General features: G+C 35.3%; 1 long non-coding RNA gene across 1 annotated transcript in view; it reads left to right on the forward strand.

Annotated features, from left to right (window-relative positions):
• Nucleotides 1-12,055, forward strand: part of LOC144287900 (uncharacterized) — a 97,831-nt gene extending 85,776 nt beyond the window's left edge. Inside the window, exons 2-4 of the long non-coding RNA XR_013355723.1 lie at nucleotides 1,953-2,058; nucleotides 3,904-4,140; nucleotides 11,942-12,055. This is a non-coding gene — a long non-coding RNA (uncharacterized LOC144287900). The remainder of the gene's footprint in view (nucleotides 1-1,952; nucleotides 2,059-3,903; nucleotides 4,141-11,941) is intronic.
• The last annotated feature ends 5,892 nt before the right edge of the window (nucleotides 12,056-17,947 follow it).

Raw genomic sequence — 17,947 nt, forward strand, 5'->3', positions numbered from 1 at the left:
TTAAATGATCATTTTTGAAGTCCTCATTTTTCATTTTCAGAAGCATTTGCAAATAAATAGGCCCTCATAAATACTATGTGGTGACCAGGACTCTAATAAATACAGCAGATGACACTGCTCCTTCCCTTTCTATGCAAATACAAAAATATCAACAGTTTTGAAAGTATCCTCCCTCAGAATGGAGCGTATAATGAAATGTTATAATACTTTGGAAATGAGAGACCCCACATAATGATTTTTGTTTTCATGGAGAGTGTTTACAACTAAGATGTCAGAGAATAGGAATTTGAAGTCAAGATGAGACCATGGGAAATTTACTAAATATTCTTTTTTTCTCATCTCATAGATAATATTTATTTCACATGGTTATGTGAAGATTAGGCAAGATAATTAATAAGGAGATACATAGGTACTAAATATTTTTTTTCTTATTCCTTTTATGTTTGTTTTTAATGCTTGCCTGAGTATTTTCTGTGTGCCAGTCGTGGACTGATTGCTGTTGGAAGGGAAGTGAGTTTCTAAAGCACTAGATTATGCACATGTAGGGAAGTGCCGTGTTAATGCATATATATATTCTCATTGTGAGCCATCACCTATGACTGGAAATGTGAATTATTAGAAGACCCCATACAGTCAGATTCCAAAAAAATTAAAAAATTATTTCTCAGTTGAAAGAAAAAAAAAACAGTAAATTGAAACCAACATATTTCAGCAAATGGCAGAAGCCTATCTCTTCTTGGAATTGTGTAACAGGAAATATTGGTGAGAGGATTAGTAATGACAACTACACAGGAAAGAATGATATTAATAAAGAAATAATTGAAGGGATTTGTTGCTTGCCATCCATAAAAAAACATTACTTCTAACATAGTTAAAAATGCAATCAATCAACACAAACCAGGATATTCTCCTGAAGGGATGGGAAGGCTGTTGTGAGCTAGGTGCCAAATGACCCAGAAAAAAAGTGAACCATTGCTTGAGCTTTGAAACACAACCCACAGAATCTTTGTATATCACCACTGATGATTATATTTGCATTCCCAGAATTTGATGTTTATAGATACCAGTGTAGTAGGTCTTTGTAAAGGTTACAAAGTCTTTTCTGTTTTACTTTAGCTTGAGAATTAAAGAATAGAAAAAAACCCCCGACTTACTCCTATGTAAGTGGAAACATAAGATAAACAATTTAAAAGAGCAAAAGATTGAAAAGAGAATTGTTTCAGAATTAAGGAAAATTTATTAAATTTTTAGCAATAGTAACGCAAAGTTCATTAGCATGTCCTAATGTAAAAAAATTTCCCATGAAAAGAATGGTGCTCCAAATATCATAATTTTCAGGAAGCCATGAAAGATCACCTAGGTTTAAATATAGCACAGTTTAATATCAAAATCATGCAGATCTATTTCATATTTACAAGTTTGACCATTCGAGAGAATTGGGAAATTACTTGAGTGAATCAATTTTTTTTATTGAAAAAAGATTAAAACAATCACAACAATTGATTTGTTGAATTGCATAACTGTTCAATATGTCATCTTTTATATCATTCTTCCTGTAAATCAGATTATTTATAAGTGGTAAATATGCTTTCAGAGAAAGGAAAATGCTCCAGAGGGGGGAAAAAAAATTTAGTTATTTTTCAGTGCAAGAGGGAAAGTAAATCATGCTTTAAATTAGAAAAACTATAATTTTGGAAAATGTTTCCTTAGATAATTGCAAATAACAAGATTCCAGAAATTCAAACACTTACGGTAATTTTTTCATTAGTAGTGTAATTAACCCCCTTTGGGCTGAAGCTGTTTCTTTTGATTATGCAACCAAGGTACTAAGTTGATGGCAATTTCATCACCTTCCTTTGAACTTTTTATTATAAATAATTGATCAAAGAAGAGTAAGTTTCCACTGCTTATTCTTAGTTTTTAAGATGGTACTTTTATTTGATCCCCTACAGATTCCAGAAGGGCCATGCTGGGCCTTCAGTATCTCCTTGAATAACCCCATCACCCTCCAAGCCACATCTAAGAAAAGCCTTATACTCACCAAGTTTACCAACTGAAGTAAGACTTTCCTGGGACCATAGAACCCTCACTTCAGATCGTAAAGTTAAACTGGTGCCTGGATATCTTTTGGACTCTAGTCTTTGTGCTCTGTAGTAGTATATGTATACTGTGATGGTATCTGAGTATAACTAGTTTTGGGGAGGATCCATTTTTTCAAAATTACTATTCAACTAATTTTAATATGCTTTTTTATATTTAATAAGTAGTCTGAACAGTCTAATAATAGACAATAGTGTTTTTTTTTCCCTCAACAAGAGTTAGAAGAGCAAATGTGCTTTTAACAACCTAATGTGGAATCAACCTCTAACTCATTATTTGATTTGGTTCTTTTTTGGTATATGGCAGAGTTATTTGGAATTTCTATTTCTCAGCTGCAGATATCAGATCAATAATCTGATATATATAAGAATTCATAGGCTATTAGAATACCCTCTCATGAATTATACGTATAATTGTATATCCCTTACCAAATGACTGTTCTTAGAATTTTTATCTTATATTTACTTAAATATGAATCCATATTTATATTTACAAAGTAGGATGTCCAGATCTTAAAACAATTGAAGTTGGGGAAAATGCCACTTAAGCAATAGTAAATGGTTTCTAAATTTCAGATCAGACCAGGGAATTTAGGCTGGGGATTATATCTCTTTTGTAATGGTAGGGACCAGTTATGTGAGCAGTTTTAACCAACTAGATGTGAAGCAAGTATCTAGTTCATGGTACTTGGGAAACCTCTAATTGAAGAAGTAGTTCTCATCACAAGATCAAAAAAAATTCGAAGTAAGTATGGTGATGGATGTTAACCATTCATTAGATTAGTGGGGAACATTTTGCAATGTATGCATACACCAAACTATTATGCTGTACATCTGAAACTAATACAATGTTAATATATCTCAACTTTTAAAATGCAGATGCCATGGACTGCAATGTTAAAATGGGCATATACTTATTAAGGGTATGCCCCTGCAAAAGATCCCAATGTATTTTCTCCTAAATATGGCTTTTGGCTAGACTCTCTCTGAAAATTAAATGTCTTTCATTGACATATGGGTCTTTCTCTCTCTCTCTCATTCTCTCTTTCCTCTACATATTTGTTCACTGATGATCAGAAGATTCAAAAGATACATAAACATAATCTCTTCCTTAAAAAAATATTGTGAAAAAAAACCAGTCACTGGTTGTGACTTTCATATGATGCTTTCCAAACTTTGGAAAATGTAGCATTGGCTATTAAAATAGTTTTCTGTTTTTTTGTTTTTTGTTTTTTCCCTAGATGCCTCCACCCTTGAGTTTCATTTGGGCAGGCAGGCAGGCAAGTGTGGGACTAGGTTTTAGACAGGGGTGGGCAAGGAAATCCTATTCTCTCTATAACCAGAAACATATGTACCTAGATTCTCAATAGGAAGGATATGGTATAAAAGAACTTTGGTTGGGAAGGGGTAAGTGACTTCTATAATACAATGGCAGGTAAAATGCTAAGAACTGTTTAAAGGGCTAGAGAGAATAAGTGACTACTTGTGGAAGAAGAATGGAGAGTTATGTTATCTTTTCCTGAATTACAATTATCCTCCATTTGCCTTAGTTTCCCCTTGGCCTTCGCTGGGATTTGGGTGTCATCGTGAAGGCTATGTGCATAATAGAGAACAAAGCCAGAGAGTCTAATGGCATCACTGCATGCATTCCTCAGTGAGTCCTCAGTGGTGGAGGAAGCTGACTTAAACTACTCTTACATGTGTAAAAAGTAAGAGTGACTCATGAAGTCTGGAAAAATGGGGCCATCTGGATGACATTAAGATTTTTGGTTTTTTGTTTTTTAATTTTATTTATTTATGATAGGTACACAGTGAGAGAGAGAGAGAGGCAGAGGGAGAAGCAGGCTCCATGCACCGGGAGCCCGACGCGGGATTCGATCCGGGGTCTCCAGGATCGCGCCCTGGGCCAAGGGCAGGCGCTAAACCGCTGCGCCACCCAGGGATCCCGACATTAAGATTTGAGGAATGTGTAATCATCATTGTTATCAACATTGTCATAAAAAATAATAATGGTTGACATTTGTAGAGTGCTTTTTTGAAGGTACTTTGCCCTAAAATCATCTTACTTCCTTATTACCCGAGACTTTGACTATAGAGTATCATTGAGAAATATCAGTTTCACAAGAATTCATTCTAATAATAAAAGCAACACCTCAATTTAATCACTTTGGGAAATTTCAGTGCCCCAAAACTGTATGTAAGAACAATAATGTATGTTTAGTGAACTTTCACCATGCATAAGTATTTTTTTACATTTTTCTTCATATTTTCTCACACATTTATACATATGTACAAAATATAGAAAAACACATACATGAAATACATAAATATACATAACAAACAAAAATATATACAGAATACGCTGCATATATTTTTGCATCTGATTTTCCCAACAACCTTATGAGATAGAAACTCTGATAACCTTCATTGTACAGGTATGGAAACATAGGTATAAGTAGATTAAATAATTTACTCTATGAAGTGAAGGGGGATTTGAATCCAGACTGTTGAATTGCAGGGATTTCTTTCTTAGTCTCTGCTACAAAGGACCAGTTTACTCATGTTCTTAAGGCAGTTTCAGAAATAGTTCCCATGCTTTTAGAGATGGTTGAAAAATATTGAGATAATCTCTGATTTAAGTTGTATTTCAAGGGAAAACACTTGCCACTTATTTTATATTCATCATATTTATAGTCAGTAAGTATTTATAATATTTGTTAAGTGGGGATGCATTTAAATGCAATGTCATACACTTTGAAACTATAACATATTTTTGTTACATGGTTTAAAATTCATCACAGAAGTCGTTTTTCTCCCAAGAAATATCTGAGTACATTAGCTTAAAAGATGATATTGGCAAGCTGATAGTATGTATATTTCAAAAAGAACGTTCAGCTATACGTAATGTGCATTTGTGAGAAATGGCTATATATTCATGGCCTCTATGAAGGGCTAAGCTTATCTGTCATTCTTTTCCTAACCATACCTTCTTTGTAAATCGTTAGTCACCTTAACTGGACAATGAAAGAAAATGGCTATTTTATAAATTAAGGTTTGTAATATGAAAATACTGCCCAATAAGTGAAAATAGAATTTACCTTAATTGGATACAGACCATTTGTTTCAAGTAAGATGTTTGAAGAGAAGAAAAAAATATTACAGTTTATTGTACTGCTCTGCCTTGATTACATAGTAGGAACCCACATCATACTCGAAAAGGTCCTGAATATTAGCAAACATCATTTTACTAACAGCAATCACTGTTACAAGCTTTGTATAGCTGTGGAGCTGACTTGGAAACGGTTTATAAATGCGCCAGAAGTTTATGCTGATTTGATAATTAAAGGAACAAGTAGGAAAAACTACAGAAGAATGAAAAGGGGCAGGAGAAAGAGAGGCTGAGTGTATGTATTACATGAGCAGACACTAAAAGTAAATAAAACGGAACTTTCATGATTTAAATTTATTCAGGAAATCTGACGTAACTACTACTTATATGACATAATTGACCATGAAAGTATAGGTAGTGAAATCTGCTTATCCATTAAGAATGCAATAAATGATGTCTGTGGGCTGCCTGGGTGCTCAGCGGTTTGAGCACCTGCCTTCGGCTCAGGGGGTGATCCCAAGTTGGGGGGATCAAGTCCTGCATCGGGCTCTCTGCAGGGAGCCTGCTTCTCCCTCTGCCCATGTCTCTGCCTCTCTGTGTCTCTCATGAATAAATAAATAAAAACCTTTAAAAAATAAAAATAAAAATAAATAAATGATGTCTGTGACCCAGGTGCATGGGTACCAGAGGAGCCCAGAAATAAATGAGAAAGGTGAATCAACACTATTTAGGGTTCTGCCTGCTGTTCTAAGAAAGGAAAACTTATGATTGTAGGAAGTACTTTGTTAAGCAGTAAGTATATGTCTTCTATGAAAGAGTATTTAAATATTATGTAGGTTAATCCTCATCAGCCATCAAATGGATAGAACTAAATACATTTAACATGACTATCACCAGGAACCCTTGGGAGAAGACCATTTTGGGAACTAGAACTCATAGAAGGAGCTTGAGGAATGGTGTTCAAGGTTCTTAAAAAGTTAAAAGCAGTCTTTCTCAATTGTAATTGGATGAGCATCTCTATTCGAATCAAATTCAATGTTAAAAATGCAGATTGCCTATATCCAACCTAGATTTACGGAGATAGAATTTCCAGGGAATGGGCCCAGGACCTGCATGCAATTAATAAATGATATCTTTCCAAGTGATTCTTACATCCATTATGTGAAATCAACATATTAAAGAGTTTCTGGATGGAAGGAATCCTTATATAATAGAATTTTGAATGTGGTAGTAAATCTGTTGCAAAGACAAACACATGCAAGATTCAGAGAAGGAAGCACATAGGACACTTTAAAGAGGCAAGGGATTTTTTTCATCACTGGTAACTTAGATCTACTTAAAGAGGACTCAGCACTACCCAGCCAGAGGAGAGTCTCTAGGCAGGAAGGCCCAGTGACTGAAAACTAAAGAGATCCTGTCAACTCTACAAAGTCATGGGGGTTGATGACGACCTCGCTTCAAGAGGCCACAGAGCCATTATGTGGTAGCTTTGTGCAAGATTGCTGCAGAGCCTGCATTCTAGGACTTGTATTTCAAACCAATGTGATGAGATTAGATTTTCGTCAATCTCTTAAATTTACTGAGGGCTACTCCTTTCTGCTGAAGCACATGAGAATTAATTACACTTTACGTTAAAGATCTCAGATACAGCTCTAGGCATTTAATGTTACAAAAGAAAATTCAGGATTGTCTGGGTATGAGGGGAGTACCCCAGACAGTTTCAATTCTTCCAGTTGGTGATTGTGATACTGAAAGACTATGAAAAGTAAACAGCAGGGTATATGGATGGTATTGAATGAAATAAAGGTTTCTGGAAGGGATTTAGCATACTTGTAGTGAAAACCATGGAAAGTATGTTTGGAAGAAGAATGTGATAAAGCTTCTTCACTTGGCTTGAATCTGAATTTTAATGGGTGGAAAGAAAAACTCCTAATGAAACTGCCATAGAAGACTGCAGATAGAAGAAAAAATGAGAGCCAAATAAAGAAGGGCTATGGCAGGGAAAAAGAAATTGCCCAGAGTTTTCAGATGGACAGAACAGGAAGTAATACTTCTGATTCCTTTTTTTTTTTTTTTTTTAAATCAGGAATACAATGTTATGATAGGCATAGCTGAGACTTCAGTTGGGACTCAACTACTATAGCATTAGAAAGGAAAAATTTGATCAAAGATCCTAAATCTTAAAGAGGGAATAGTTTTATAGGATAATGATTTGTGATATAGATCACAAAACTCATGGAGCCAAGCTACAAGTGGGAAATTTAGCTCACTTAACAAATCCTGCAACTGTTATTCCTTCAAAGTAGAACACAGTCTTTAAAACAAAATGTTTATTTTTCCCAAGAATAGTCATTGTTAATATTTTGTTGTATTTTGTTTCAGCATTTTTTCTTATACTTTTTATATTGTGTTCTAACAGGAGATAATAGTTTCAGACTGCAAGTTTTGTTAATATTATATAACAAGCATGTTTTTGTATCATCAATTTTTAATAGATATTTTAATGATTGCATAATATGGATGACCCATAAATGTACTTTAATTAATCATCTGTTAAATATTTATGTTCTTTTGAATCTTTTCCCTATCATAAGGCTGTAGTGAAAAGGTTTCATTAAAATTGAATTCTAGAAAAGTAATTATGGTCAAAGGACATAAATACTTTTTGTTTCTGGACACAATTTGCACCATTATTTTCCAGGAATGTCATTCCAACAGGCAGTCTCACCAGAAGTTTGTGAATGTGTCCATCTCTGTATACCTTCTTAGTACTAAATATTAAAAATAGTTTTTTTTAACTCATTTTAGAAGCAAATGAAGGTCCTTAATAAATTGTACTGATGTTGAATTTTTATGTTTATTAGCTATTTTACTTCGTTGTTTATGTATAGGTTTGTATGTGTGTATGAAATTAGTTCTTATGCCTATTTAACCATGAGACTTCTTTTTTTTTCCCCTCCATTATGTGTACTCATTACACAGCTAATTCTCAGTCTATGATTTGTCACCTAGTTTGGTTTAGAGTGTTCTTTGGAACCTCTAAGGTTTTGGCGTGCGTAGTATCTAAATGGTTTTCTATGCTGTTGTAGGTTTCCCACTTTTTATCTATTTTGGCCATTTTATGATATTTTTAGAGGGGGTGCAGGAGCTAGATACTTCTGTATGCACACACAGTTATTTGTCCCATTGCAGGTCTTTTGACATATTCTTGGGTTTTTCTGTTTGTGCCTCTAGGGATAGTTTTCTTTCTTTAAAAGAAATTTTATGTTTGAGAAATGGAACAGTAGCTTAATAATTCTTCAAATATACATTCTTTTTTTTTCTTTTTTTTAAAATTTTTATTTATTTATGATAGTCACACAGAGAGAGAGAGAGGCAGAGACACAGGCAGAGGGGCAAGCAAGCTCCATGCACCGGGAGCCCGACGTGGGATTTGATCCCAGGTCTCCAGGATCGCCCTGGGCCAAAGGCAGGCCCTAAACTGCTGCGCCACCCAGGGATCCCCAAATATACATTCTAATTAGATAAACAGGTGTCCTTATTTATTTTGCCTGAGTTAACCAATTGCTACTAAGAACTGAATCTTTTCAGGTAAGATTTGTTACACATTAGGATTATTTTTTTCAACAAAGCAAATTTTGTTATATACACAACCAAGGTTCTAACCCGTTATACTGCTTTGAATCAGCTTATAAAAAAGACCCAGAGTGAATAATCTTATGAACTGCTTTTTCTCTAATTTTCTATGATGTGTAATAGGTTTTCTTTCTTTCTTTTTCTTTCCTTTTCTTACCTTTCTTCCACTTTTTTTTTTTATTATAAAGGCTAATAATTTTGAGAATAGCTTTGGTTGTCTTTCATAGTTTTTGATATTACTAATTTTGATATCATTAATTTGTTCTAGATAGTTTTTAATTTCCGTTTGAGCCCTTTTTCGATCTAAGCAATAGCTAGGAATGTATCTCAATTTTCAAGTAATTTTCTTGCCACATTTTTGCTATTTTCATATTTAATGTATTATAATCAGAAAATGTGACCTCTGCTTTTTAAAAATTATTAAAATTTTCTTTATGGACAAGTTGATACTGATTTTCATAAATGTCTCATTTATATGCAAAATTTTTATATTTGTAAAGATGGGAGTATTTATGTCTATTAAGGTTTTTTTGTTTGTATTAAAGTCCTCCATAGTTTTTTCATTTTTAATTTATACTAGAGTTGTTTAACTCTGGATGAAGCCTGTTGAAGACTCTAACTAGGGTTTTGATCTGATTCTCCTGGAATTTCTTGAATATTTACAATTTCTAGTTAGCTGCTATGTAATATGTTCCACACAGATTTATGACTATTGTCTTTAAAATGTTACCCTTTATTTTCACAGTCTTTTCCTAAATATCTTATTTTGTTTCAAGAGCTTGCATCATATATTTTTGAGTGGTCTACTATCATTTGTTTTGATTATATAAATTATAAAGTTCATCACTCACCAGTTTTAGTTCTTATTTATTTTCCCCTATTTTGAGTGGGGTTTTAGTTACACTTCATTTATTATGTTAAGTACTTAGTCAAGTATTTTTCTAGGATTTATTATGTGGGTCACACACTCTCAGGCTTCTTCTCAAATATCTACTTAGATTCTGATAATAACTGTTTTTTTGGCTGGGTATAAGATTGTTATTTTTTTCTTAATAGTGATTCCACACTTCCTAGCTTTTAGAGTGGCATACTTTTTATTTTGAAATTGACTTCTCTCTCTAATATTATAGATTTCTCTTAATTCATTAATTTTACAGATTTTGCCACAATATTCTGTATTTTATCATAAATCAGAATTTTTTTTTTTTTTTATAAATCAGGATTTGAGACCTATTGACTTGGTCTATTTTCATTAGTGTTTTTTTTTTAATAATCTTATTCTTTACCTATCCTCTATTTGTTTATTTCTTTCTGGAACTCTAGTAGCCATATTTCAGGATTCTTAGATATTTTACACAAATCTTTTAAGTTTTCTAAGATTTCATCACTCTACGTTTTGAAATATTTCTTCCACTTTTTCTTTTTGGCTCTGTATCTGGGCTCAAATGTGAGTGTACTTCATCTACTAAATTGTTTAGTAGAGAAATTGTTTATTTTTTCACACCACAGAAAATCCTTAGTGTTATTGTTATTAAGTCATTGTCTTTCTCCTTGAGGTAGGCAGAATCTAAGACAGCCCCCAAGATTCTCTCCTGGTGTACACACCTAGTGTAACTATCTTGCCTTGGAGTGTGGGAAGGATCAGTGAACGTGATGGAATTAGGTTAGTGTATATCAGAAGGGTGATAAGATAGTGACTCAGAGGAATATGTTACATTATTTTCCTTTTGGCCTTGAAGAAGTAAGCTACCATGTTAAGAGAAGGCTAGGCAGTTCTAGGAGCCAAGAGTGATTCCCAGACAACAGCCACCAAGAAAATGAGAACCTTAGTCATACAACTACAAATGACTGAATTCTGTGGACAACCCAGGTGAGCTTGGTAAAGGACCAAAGGGGTGGATGACTAGGTGCAGAAGTAGGCAGGGTTCCTGTGTCCACAAAGGTACCCAGAAGATACCTACCATTTCCCAGGGTTCTCTCCCCTCTTCCCAACCTCTGGTGGAGAGAACTAATTTCCCAGTTGTGTGACTTCTTGAATTCATGGGGTCCAGGGAGTTTAGTAATATCCAAAAGATTGGTGCCAGCTCTCAGAAAGTCTAAAGAACTGTGAAGGCCAACATCTTTCTTAGAAATAAGGCAGCCAGCTTATCACCCTACAGCTTTTTGATTCTAGGGTCCAGCCTCCTAATAGCTCATGAAGGAGAAAGCTCCATTACAACTCTCTCCCACAGAGCCCAAGATCTTGCATCCATTTTTTTTTTTTTTTTTTTGTCCCAATAACTTTGTCTTAGGAAAGATTAACTTTTGGAGTGGAAGAGCAGCAAGCTTTTATTCCCAGAATTCTCTTATAGAAGTCTCTTCTCTGCAGTCCAAAATGGGGAACTTAACTTTTTGGATGAAACACTGCTATTAGTAAAAGAATGAGAGACAGACATAGATATGTATATTTATATATTTATATTATCCATCAGTTAACGTGTACTGTTGTAATATAGGCAAAACATTAGTGAGGTAGATAGAATGCTTAAGATTGTGGACTCTGGGTTCAGATTGCCTAAATTCTTCTATCTACTGAGTATATGACCTTGGTAAATTACATTATCTTTCAGTGCCTTTTTTTACATATTGATTCAACGGAGATAATAATAGGGTCTACTTTACAGTAGTTTATTGTGGGGATTAAGTGAGTTAACATATGCATAGTACTTAGAACCAAAACTAGCAAATGTATAGGCTCAATAAGTATTATAATTATAGAATATACACTAAAGATACTGCAAAAGGTTGAATTAAGTATCAATCATTCGTTGATTATATTTGTTAATGTACAAAAACATTGTACTCGATGACTTCAAATATTAAATTTTAATATTTGAATATGTTAGGATTATCACTACTGTTTCTCTTCATAACATAGCTGATGAAGACCTAGGAATTGTAATAGAAAAAGTGTCCAGTTTTCCATTTTCTTGGCGTTTGCTTGTGCATGAATTAGTGTTGTTTCAGTGCTTGGTGTTTGCAGATGTCTTCGTAGCCACTTGTCTGTTTTGTGAAGGTTCATTTGGTTCAACCTAAATAATCTTATCTGTGCATACAGCAAACTGGGGACAAGGAAACTGCAGTGATGTGCAGACCTCCGAAAGAAGAGCTACCCCTGAGGTGCTACTAGCAAACCTTTCATGTTGTAGAGCTGTTGTTATTCTCTCGTAGACCTGGGGTGAGTACTGTGGTCATTTGGCATTACTAACTGTTAGTAAAGTTTTGTTTTTTGGTTATAGATAAAAGTTTATGTAAATTCACGCTCTAATATTTCCTTCTTACTATCCCATAGGGTGTATGCACCTTACTTTTGAAATCACTGGTCTGAAGAACTTCTAAAATAATATTTGCTAATCAAATATTTTACTAAGCACCTGTTTGTGCTAGAAGATGTACTTATGTGATAAGTAATATATCACAGCATAAACACAGAAACTGAAAACTTATTAAAGGAGTTATTTGTGTTCAGATAAAGTGAAAAGCAATTTAAAATAGTTTTCCTTCAGGCACCTGAGTGGCTCAGTGGTTGAGTGTCTCCCTTTTGCTCAGGTCATGATCCTAGGGTCCTGGGATTGAATCCTGCATCAGGCTTCCCTTGGGGAGCCTGCTTCTCCCCCTGCCTATGTGTCTGCCTCTTTCTCTGTGTCTCTCATGAATACATAAATAAAATCTTAAAAAGTAGTTTTCTTTTGATGAGCATTTTAACAATGTATTTGCCCCTTTGAGTTATTACAGAGTTATTACAGGTAATTGTACTTTATTGAGTATTTATATGCAAACTACATACTAGATGCTTTGAATGCTACCTCATTTAATTCTATTGGAAATATAAGTAGCTATTTTGATAGTTGTTTCTCCCCTCCTCTGTGTTAATGATAAGAGCACTAATGAACAGAAATGTGCTGAAGCTCACTGATCTAGTAAGTGGCAGAGATGAGATTCAAAGCCACACCTTTCTAGTCTCACATTGTTTCCTCTTAAGCTAACATTATATCAGTTGGTTTCTATGTTTTTTCTTTTTTTTTTAAGATTTTATTTATCTATTCATGAGAGACAGAGAGACAGACAGAGAGAGAGAGAGAGAGAGAGAGAGAGAGACAGGCAGAGGGAGAAGCAGGCTCCATTCAGGGAGCCCAACATGGGACTCGATCCGGGGTCTCCAGGATCACGCCCTGGGCTGAAGACAGCACTAAACTGCTGAGTCACCGGGGCTGCCTGGTTTCTATAGTTTTAATAGCAAGTGGAAAAAGCTAGACCTAGGTAATAATTATCTTTCTACTCCTATAACTTTGTATAGTGATTGTCCCATAATAAGAATTTGTAAAATGAAACCAGAAGGTAAAAAAGAGGAGAAAGCAAGTGATTAAACATTAATATGGTTTTGGGTAGAAAACTAGCAGGAATCTTGGCAAGGCATAAAAAATAGTGATACAGATAATCAGGTTGTGGAGGCTGAGAAAAATTAAGGTCATTCCACCTCAAGTTTAGCATTAGCACAAGTATAGCCATCTTAGGCCCCTGTGAGTAAGAACTGAACTTTACAGGAAAAACTGTAGAATGTCCTTGGCAGGGAATCCCATATCAGAAAGACAATAGAGCCCACGCCCGTGGTAGAAAGTCCCATATTAGAATGAGAACAGAGCTCAGTGCCCTTGAAAGCCCCATATCAGAATGTTATGTAAACAGAACTTGAGAAATTCCTCTACCTCTTCTGAAAATCCCCTAGACCAGCCCATAAAAAAACCCAGCTGTAACCCACTTTGAGGTCCAAGTCCCTGCTCCTCTGTGTTGGGTATAATTGGACCCAAGCTCGAGCTTGCTAATAAACCCTTGTGCGCTTGCATCAGTGTCGGCTCCTTGGTGGTTTCTCGGATTCGCAATCTTGGGCACAACAAGGTAATAGTAATATTGGCAATGACTAGCCTCCAATTGAAGTGCCTAAGGTTGCTGACTTTGTCATTTAAACTTTAACTATTTTTTCCTTCATGATAATTTAGTTTTTCAGTCCTTCACGAAACCTTCTTGAGTCATTTATGTGAGTAGTACGTAGAGGTTATTACAATACTCTTTTGATTTGTAAAGGCTTTGTGTTTGAAAGAGCTTCACCATTATTTTTCTTAAAAAAATATTACTAATTATATAATCTAGACAGCCTCAAAAACTAGCTAAAACCAGGAATAGAGACAAAAACGAACATTTCCACTTTAGAAGTGGAGGATGGTAACAGAAGGGACTATAAATATTCTTCACTCGACAAACATTTATTAAGCCACTACTGTGAGTAAGGCACTTTACTAAGCATAAAAGTTATGGTAGAGTCCCTGCTTTCAGGAAGCACATAATCTCCAGGGAACACAGCTATTAGATTAGAAATTGCAAGTGATAGGAAAGTGCTTGTTTATCAAGAGAGCCAGGAAAAAATTAAAAATATAGGGTAGAAGAGTATTCCAGGTGATCGGTAAAAGCATGTACAACGATGAGAAAGAATAAGGAATGATCTAGAAGCCCAAAGAAGGCAAATGTAAACATCAGCGGGGGAGAAGGCAAAAGATGATGCAGGAGTGATAAGGGAGGCTATTTAACACCTGATAGGGTCTTTTCAGATATTTGACTTTATCCCAAGGGAAATCGGAGAGCATTGTCAAGTTTGAAGTTGAGGATTGACCTGAGCAGGTTACATTTGTTGGGCAGGAAAGTAGAGAATGAACGACAGGCAGTGGGGTGTAGATGGGGGTTCAACTAGAAAACTTTTGTCTTCTACCAGCCAAGAACAAGATTATCTTGAATTAGTATGAGAAAGGGAAGATAGTATGAGGAAGTATGAGGAAGGGAAGATAGCCATAATGGATGGCTTCAGGAGACAGAGATGTTTACATTTTGTGGAGCAGGAGAGGAAGAAGTTTGATGGTTTCCAGTTTCTGGTTTGAGAATGCTGGTGGAGGGGCTAACTTAGGGGGAGAAGATGATGAGGTCAGCTTATGATGTTTGACAAGAGCTGCCTCTGGAGCATACAAATGGAGAGATAGTGGATGGTTGGAAATATGGGTGTGAAGCTCAATTTGGAGTTTGTCTACATATAGGTATATTTGAAGGTATAAGAATGGACTGAAGAGAGGATGGATTCAAAAGAGTTGTGGAGAGGATGAGGCTTCTGTTAAGGTAGAGAACGATGAGCTAGAAAAATGAAGGGACACTAAAATCGGAGTAATCCAAGAAGAGAAGAAGGTTAGTTGTATCAGGTTATTTCTGAGCAGTCACAAAAAATGATGGAGAAGTTTTACTGGGTTTAATAGCATGGAGGTCACTGGCGGTCTTAGCAGAAGTGGAATTATGGGGCCCACAGATGAATGGAATATGGGGAAATGGAAGGAATTAAAGTAAAATTTTACTGTGAGGAGGCGATGGAGATGATTATTACATAAGAATGAGTGATTATAGGAGGCTTTAAATTATGTTAATTTTTTATGAATCGCAAGAGGCTTAAGCATGTGTAGGTTCTAATAAGAAGAAATTAGTAGAGAGGGAAGGTATTGATACAGTAGCCTTCTCTGAGATCACACAGTTAGCTGGGATTCACTGTTCTAGTCTGGGGATTCTGAGTACTTTACTGTTCTAGAGTGAAATTATGAACCTGGATTAAACGGAAAAAAAGTCATTTTAGAGCATTAGTCTCTTTCTATATGTTGAATTATGGAAGAGGGAGATGCTATAGCAAGAGCTGATGGTCACTTTTGCAGCTGTAAAGTTATTCATGAAGTTACCAGTATATTTGTGTGTCAGCTTGTCTAAAGGATAATGGAGCATATTGGGTTACTGTTTTGTAAGAAGGGATGGATGGAGCTGGTGATATGCACAAAGCATGTGCATTAGTCTGGCTAAGATTTTGACAGGAGACCTAACTTCAGCTATCTTAGTTACTGTTATTGTCATCAATTTTTGCACAGTGTTGGGATTTGAAGTGACAGAGACGGGCCAGGCCAGGGACTTCTGACCACTCCCTGGTAGCTACTGATATCCTAAGAAGAGGAACAATTGCTAATCTTAATGGTCAGAGGTCCAGAATATTCTCTGAATCAGTTTTCCTAGTGAATGAAAGTTTCTATATTAAATATAAGTAGCCAACCTCATCTCCACCTCTTTTTCTCCATAAAATTTGATGATTGAGAGGTTAGAGAGCCACACTCAGCAGCTGTTACCAATGTCCCTCTTTTCTGCAGCTAACCCAAAATTATCAGGGTCTTACAGCAGTAATCAATGAAATAGTAATTGAATCCATTTGGCTATGGTTCTTTGTGTGATCATTCTTTGAAATATGATAACGGGACAAAAGGAGGTGTAGATGACTTATATGGTACAATTTGGACTTTCCTCAGTTTCTCACAATAATATTTGTGATTCCTTGACAAGTCCTAGTAAAAAGAGAGGTGGTAGATTCTATTAATATATTTAATTCTTTTAATAAGTATTACTTTTAATATTTATTATTTGTAAGATATTGCAAAAAGTGGCTCAAATCTCTACCCTTTCATCTATGTCCTTTGTTATGTGACCTTGCAGCTCCTCACTTCATGAGGTAAAATCTCTTTCCACCCTTAAATCAAGATTTACTAGCCAATAAAAATCAGTGGAAGTAATGGTATTACCACACCCAGGCACCCTGAGGCCTTAAGTACTTTGCTTTCTTAGGACCCCCTGTAATGGCTATGTGAACAAACTCAAGCTAGTCTGCCACAGTTTGAGACTGATCACCAGAGCTGGGTAAGCCCAGTTGTCCCGGACAGGCCCCAGAAATAGAGCCTAGCCAAGGCAGCAAAACCACTGACCCAGCTTGCAGCTGACCACAAGAAATGACTGTGCCATGATCAGAACAGCTCAACTGAGCACAACTGAATTGATAATACTCTGGATTAGGGGCTAAATAGTTGCCCCCCCCACACACCCCCCCCCCCCCCCCAGCGACAAGCTTTGGTATGGTCTGTTACCCAATAATAGCTAGCCAATATACCATTCTATTCTATCTCTTTATGTTAATCACGTGTATCATCACCAAGAGATGTCATTGGTAGGGGCAGGGAGTGGGTATTAAGTGGCTACCTCTCATTAGGCTGTGCTGGGCATTATACAACACAATTTTCTCAGATTTTAGCTCCAATTTTGTTTGTATCTCAGAGATTCTGATTCAAATAAGCAACTAGACTCACTTGAAATTATATTATTTATCACACCAGTTGTTTGCATAAAATATGTTTCTGGGCATAATACAGATTGCCTTTATTATAAACCACTGGGTGTGACCTACAGGAAATAGCACATTTTTTCATGTCTTGTTTTATACTATAATCAGTACATTTAAATCACAGAGTGAATCCAGAATATCAATCTGTTTAGCATGTCTCCCTGTTTAATTCACTAACAACATAAAATATATGTGCATTTGGCAGTTGAAATGAAAAATAATGAGGCACTTAGAGAAATTAGATTACTACATTATATTATAATAAGAATTTAATGGTACAAGTAACATATACTCCTCATACATTTTGGTATATGAGAAGCTGCACAATTATGAACAGTGTGAATTTTTTCCTTTTGGTTGCCAGAAAGTATTCATATGATTTACAATCAGAAGCAATAATGTTGTTCATTGGAATAAAATCTATTATGACATTATATATGACTTTTATTAATTCTGTTCTATTGGATAATTGGAGACTTCCTTTTTTTTTTTTTTTTTTTTTAATGACAGAGTAGAGACCTTAGCTCATATTACACTTTTAATTTCATGCTTGTCTTCGGCTAAATTTTTTCCATAAATTTCAATTCAACAAAAATAGATGTAACACCAAGTTAAAGCTTAATGAATTGGTTAGAATTCATCCAGCAGTCAAAGAAACTAGGTTTGTTTTTTAACTCTAATATTTCCTCTCAATTGATGTGACACTTAGATGAAGAAAACCATGCCTGAATCAACATATCATTAATGACACTGGCTATATATAACATCTTTAATGCTAAGATGTCAAGGCAAATACAAATAGGTTAGGAGTAGTGAATAATGTTAAAA

Source organism: Canis aureus, chromosome 17, assembly GCF_053574225.1.
Source record: "Canis aureus isolate CA01 chromosome 17, VMU_Caureus_v.1.0, whole genome shotgun sequence".
NCBI classification, from domain to species: Eukaryota; Metazoa; Chordata; class Mammalia; order Carnivora; family Canidae; genus Canis; species Canis aureus.